Here is a 6,989-nt window from a genome sequence, read left to right as displayed (position 1 = left end):
ATTTGCAACCCCACCAGCAATGTATGAGTGTACCATTTTCCCCACATCCTCACCAACACCTGTTGTTGCTTGTATCCTTGATAATCACCATTCTAATTGGGATGAGATGGAATCTTAGGGTAGTTTTGATTTGCATTTCTCTTATTACTAAAGATGGTGAACATTTTTTCATATATCTGTTGATTGCTTGTATATCTTCTTCTGTGAAATGTCTGTTCATTTCCTTAGCCCATTTGTTGATTGGGTTATTTGTATTCTTGGTGTAGAGTTTTTTGAGTTTTTTATATATTTTGGAAATTAGTGCTCTATTTGAAGTATGATTGGCAAAGATTTTCTCCCACTCTGTAGGCTCTCTCTTCACATTACTGATAGTTTTCTTTGCTGAGAGAAAGCTTTTTAGTTTGAATCTATCCCAGTTATTGATTCTTGCTTTCATTTCTTGTGCTATGGGAGTCCTGTTAAGGAATTCTGATCCTAAGCTGACACGTTGAAGTTTTGGACCTACTTTTTCTTCTATAAGATGCATGGTCTCTGGTCTGATTCCAAGGTCCTTGATCCATTTTGAGTTGAGTTTTGTGCTGGGTGAGAGATAGGGGTTTTGTTTCATTCTGTTGTATATGGATTTCCAGTTTTCCCAGCACCATTTGTTGAAGAGGCTATCTTTTCTCCATTGAATGTAATTCACCCTATCAACAGACTTAAAGTCAAGCATCACATGGTTATTTTGATAGATGCAGAAAAAGCATTTGATAAAATACCGCACCCCTTCATGCTCAAAACACTAGAACAAATAGGGATAGTGGAAACATTCCTTAACATTGTAAAGGCCATCTATGCTAAGCCCATGGCCAATATCATTCTAAACAGTGAAAAACTGAAAACATTCCCCCTAAAAACAGGGATGCCCTCTCTCACCACTTCTGTTCAACATTGTCCTTGAAACTCTAGCCAGAGCAATTAGGTAGGCCAAAGAAATTAAAGGGATACAATAGGAAAAGAAGAACTCAAACTATCCCTATTTACTGATGACATGATTACATATTTAGAGAAACCAGGAAATTCCACCAGAAAACTTTTAGAACTCATAAATTAATTCAGTAAAGTAGCAGGATATAAGAGCAATACTCATAAATCTAATGCATTTTTATACATAATTGATGAATCTTCAGAAAGAGAAGGTAGGAAAACTACCCCATTCACAATAGCCGTGAAAAAAATAAAATACTTGGGTATCAATCTAACAAAAGAGGTGAAAGACCTCTTGATTCATTTTGAGTTGAGTGTTCTGCAAGATGAGAGATACAAATTTAATTTTATTTTATTACATATGAATTTTCAGTTTTCCCAACCCCATTTATTGAAGAGTCTATCTTTTCTCCATTGTAAATTTTTGGCACCTTTGTCTAATATGAGGTAACTGTATTTATGTAGGTTTGTCTCTGTGTCTTCTTTTCTGTACTATTGTTGTACCTGCCTGTTTTGATGCTAATACCATGCCATTTTTGATACAATTGCTCTATAGTATAATTAAGGTCTAGTATTATGAAGCCTCCTGTTTCACTCTTACTGCTCAGGATTGTTTTGACTGTTCTGGGTCTTTTATTCTTCCAGATGAATTTCATGATTGCTTTGTCTGTTTCTATGAGAAGCATCATTGGGATTTTAATTGGAATTGCATTTAATCTGTATAGTGCCTTTGGTAATGTGGTCATTTTGACAATGTTAATTCTGCCTATCCAAGAACATGGTAGATTTTTCCATCTTCTAAGATTTTCTTCAATTTCTTTCTTTAGTGTTCTGTAGTTTTCATTGTAGAAGTTTTCCACCTCTTTTATTAGATTGATTCCCAAATATTTTATTTTCTTTGAGGCTATTGTGAGTGGAGTAGTTTTCCTAATTTCTCTTTCAGAGGATTATCAGTTAAGAATAGAAATGCTTTACATATTTGTGAGTTGATTTTATGTTCTGCTACTTTTCTGAATTAATTTATTAGTTCTACAAGCTTTCTGGTAGAGTTTTTTTTTTTTTTTTGTATCCTCTAAATATAGAATCATGTCATAGGCAAACAGTGATAGCTTGAGTTCTTCTTTTTGTATTCATATTCCTTTATTTGATCTAATTTTTCTGGCTAGTGTTTCAAGGATGATGTTGAATAAAAGTGGTGAAAGAGGACATACCTGTCTTGTTCCAGTTTTTAGAGGAAATGCTTTTAGTTTTTCTCCATTTAGAATGATGTTGGTCTTGGAGTTAGCATAGATAGCCTTTACAATGTTAATATATGTTCCTACTATCCCTATTTTTTCTAGTGTTTTGAACATGAAGGAGTGCAGTATTTTATCAAATGCTTTCTCTGCTTATATTGAAATAATTATATGATTCTAAACTTTAAGTCTATTGATGTGATTAATTACTTTTATTGATTTCCAGCTGTTGAAACAACCTTGCATAACTGGGATGAACCCCACTTGATCATGATGCACTATCATTTTAATATATTTTTGTATGTGATTTGTCAGAATTTTCTTAAGAATTTTTTACATCTATGTTCATCAGGGATATTGTTCTAAAGCTCTTCTTCCTTGTTGCATCTTTGTCTGGTTTTGGTATCAGGGTGATACTAGCTTCATAGAATGAGTTTGGAAGACTTCCCTCCTTTTCTATCTCATGAAATACTTTGAGTATTTGTATTGGTTCTTTCAAAGTCTTATAGAACTTGGGTGAGATTCTATCTGGTCCTTGACTTTTCTTGGTTGGTAGGCATTGGTGGCTTTCTCTATTTCATTGCTTGAAATTGATATGTTTAAATTATGTACATCTTCCTGATTCAGTTTGGGAAAATCATATGTATCGAGAAATTTATTGAGGTCTTCAAGATTTTCTATTTTGTTGGAGTATTGATTTTCAAATTAGCTTCTAATTATGTTTTGTATTTCAATGGTGTCTGTCATGATATTTCCTTTTTCATCACAAATTTTAATAATTTGAGTTTTCTCTCTTCATTTGTGTGGCTAAGTGCTTATGAATTTGTTTACTTTTTCAAGGAATCAGCTTAATTTTTGAATTATTTCTTTTATTTCAATTTCATTGATTTCAGCTTTGATTTTATTTCCAGTCTTCTACTACTTTTGGTGTTGATCTGTTCTTATTTATCTAGGGCTTTGAGATGTATTATTAGGTCATTAACTTGTTGTCTTTTAATTCTTTTAATGTATGAATTAATGCAATAAACTTTCCTCTTAGTATTGCTTTCAGAATGTCCCAGAGATTATGATATGTTTTATCGTTGTTCTTGTTTACCTCTAAGAATTTTTTTATCTCCTCTCTGATGTCTTCTGTTACCCATGCATCTTTCAGTGATGACTATTTAGTCTGCAGGTGTTGGAGTAGTTTGTTCTTATCACTGATTTCTAACTATATTCTGTAATGATCTGATAGAATACAAGGTAGTATCTATTTTTTTGTAATTACTAATGGCTGCTTCGTGGCATAAGATATGGCCCATTTTAGAGAAGGATACATGTGCTGCTGAGAAAAAAAAAAGTGTATTCACTCATTGATAGATGGAATATTCTATATATGTCTGTTAAGTCTAAGTTATTGTGTTATTAAATTCTATGGTTTCTTTATTCAGTTTTTGTTTGGAAGATCTGTTCAGTAGTGAGAGGGGTGTATAAAAGCCACCCAGTATTATTGTGTTGTGATCTGTTTGGTTCCTGGAATTAATAAGGATATGTTTGACATACATGGATGTGCCATTATTTGGAGCATAAATATTTATGATTGCTACATCTTGCTGATTTATAGTTCCCTTAAACCGTATCAAATGTCCTTCTTTATCCCTTCTGACTAACTTTGACTTGAAGTTCACCTTATCAGATGTAAGGATGTAAACCCCTGCATTTATACTGAGTCCCTTTTCATGGTGTGTTTTTCTCATCCTTTCACCCTTAGACTGTGGGTGTCTTTTTCTCTGAGATAAGTGTCTTGAAGGCAGTATATTGTTAGGTCTTTTTTAAAATTCAATCTGCCAGTATATGTCTTTTGATTAATGAGTTTAGACCATTAACATTCAGGATTATTATTGAGATATTGTTTGTATTCCTAGTCATTTTGACTTATTTTTTGTTTTTTATCTTGACTTGGTTTCTCCTTTTATTGACTTTTCCTTTGGTGTAGTTCCTCCCTTTGCTGACTTATGTTGTTTTTGATTTTCTTCTCATGGAATGTTTTGCTGAGAATGTTCTGTAGTGCAGACTTTCTATTTGTAAATTTGCAAAATTTTTAAACTTTTGTTTATCATAGAAGGATTTTATTTCTTCATCAAATCAGAAGATAAGTTTTGCTGGGTACAAGATTCTTGGTTGGCTTCCATGTTCTTTCAGAGCTTGAAATATTTTGTTCCAGGCCCTTCTAGCTCTTAGGGTCTGTGCTGAGAAATCTGATAATATCCCTATTGGTTTCCCCATTTACATAATCTCTCTCACGCCTTTAAAATTCTACCTTAATTTTATATATTAGGCATTTTCATGATAATATGCCTTGGTGTGGATCTGTTGTAATTTTTTACATTTGGCATTCTTTAAGTCTCTTGTATTTGATTTCTATTTTATTCTTCAGGTTTGGGAAATTTTCTGATATTTCATTGAATAGATTATTCATTCCTTTGATTTGTATCTCTGCTCCTCAATCCCAATAATTCTTTAATTTTATCTTTTCATGATATCCCATAATTCTTGGAAGTTTCATCCATTATTTCTTACCATGTTCTCTGTTTGACTTACACAATATGAGTTTTATCTGGAAATTAATTAATTAATTTATATATATAAAAGCATTGGTACTTTATCTGTATCTTTTCCTACTATTCAAATATATGTACTTATGTAACCAACTCCACACCCTTCCCCATTTCTAAAAATGAATTTTCCTATATGTTTCTGTACATATTATCACAAGTGTGTTCCTAATAATATTCATTATTCCTGCTGTATATATTCCCTAACCCTAAGAATAGCCCAACTTGAAACTGAATTCTCACAGAAAAATAACTCCTATACATAAACATCATGTAGTATAAATATGTATGTAATTTTATGTACTTTCATGGGTATTTGATTATTATCTCAATCATCATTAATATGTTCATATATATACTTTGTAATTTTATCAGTACTTTTCCTACTTTTAAAAATAAACTTTTCTATGTTTTGTATATATTTTCATATGTGTGTTCTCCTAAATATTCATAGTTCCTGATATATGTGTTCATTTCCTATTCCTAACTCTAACTCTACCTGAAATTGAATATTCCCAGGAACATTACCCCTACACATAAACCTCATGTAATGTAAAACTGTATGTAATTGTTGTATTTATATGGGTATTTTGATGTACAGAGTTATGTGGATAATAATTAATATATTCATATATATGAATTATAACATCACTACCCATCCCTGCTAAATATATGTACTTCTGTGACCAACTCCACACCCCCATTTCTAAAAACTAAAATTTCATATATATTTTTGTAGATATTTTCACATGTGCATTCTCATGAATATTCATGGTTCCTGAAAGATATCTTCATTCTTTACCCCTAACTCTATCCCAACCTAAAACTGAATACTTGCAGGAACCCAACTCTATAACTAAACTTAAGTAATGTAAACTGTATTTAATTGTATGTATTTTTATGGTTTTTTTTTGACTTACACATTTGAGTTTCATCAGGATAATAATATTTTCATATATATGCATAGATGACTTATCAGTTCCAATCCCTGCTATTTAAATATATGTACATATGGAACCAATCCCACACACTTCTCGATTTCTAAAAATGAATTTTTCTACATTTTTGTACTTATTTTTACATGTGCATTTGCAGGGATATTCATAGTTCCTGATATATATGTTCATTCTTGAATTCAAACACTGGTCCATCCTCAAATTCAATACTCCCAGTGATCTTACACCTACACCTAAACATTCTATAATATAAAATCATATGTAATTGTACATATGTTCATAGGTATTTTGACTTACATATTTGAGTTTTTCTGGATAACTAATACATTCATATATATATATACATAGATAACTAATCAGTACTGGTTCCTGCTATTTAAATATATGTACTCATCTGACCAACAACACAACCTTCCCTATTTCTAAAAATGAACATATATATACATATATGTATACACATTTCACATGTGCAGTATCATGAGTATTCTTGATTCCTAATAAACATTTTCATTCCCTAACCATAATCCTAGCCCTACCTAAAATTGAATTCTCCCAAGAACTTAACTCCTATACCTAAACTTCAGGTAGTATTAAATTGTATGTAATTTTATGTATTTTCATTCTGATTTTGACTTACCATATTTGAGTTTTATTAGGATAATCATTAACACATTCATATATAGCTATTGGTAACATATCAGTATGTATCCCTGTCATTTAAATATACATTTTTATGCCACCAACTACATACACCCCTCCTCATTTCAAAAATAACTTTTCTATATGTTTTGTTACATATTTTTATACATGCATTTCATGAATATGATTCCTGATATATATGTTCATTCCCCAATCCTAAACTTATACCGAATTGAAATTGAATACTCCCAGGAACATTATCACTATAACTAAACCTCATGTAATATAAAACTATATCTAATTGTATATATTTTTATGAGTATTTTGATTTATGTATTTCAGTTTTATTTTTATAATAATTTATATATTCATACATATGGATAGATAACTTATCAGTACATTTTCCTTTAATTTAAATATCTATGCTTATTTTACAAACTTCACACCCTTTCCCATTTCAAAAAATGAAATTTTCTATATGCTTTTGTACATATTTTCACATGTTCATTCTCATAAATGTTCATGATTCCTAATATATGTGTTCATTCCCAAACCCTAAACCTAAACAGAAATGAAATCAAATACTCACATGAACCTTA

The sequence above is a fragment of the Sciurus carolinensis genome, chromosome 6 (assembly GCF_902686445.1).
Source record: "Sciurus carolinensis chromosome 6, mSciCar1.2, whole genome shotgun sequence".
Taxonomy (NCBI): Eukaryota; Metazoa; Chordata; class Mammalia; order Rodentia; family Sciuridae; genus Sciurus; species Sciurus carolinensis.
This window is presented reverse-complemented; position numbering follows the sequence as displayed.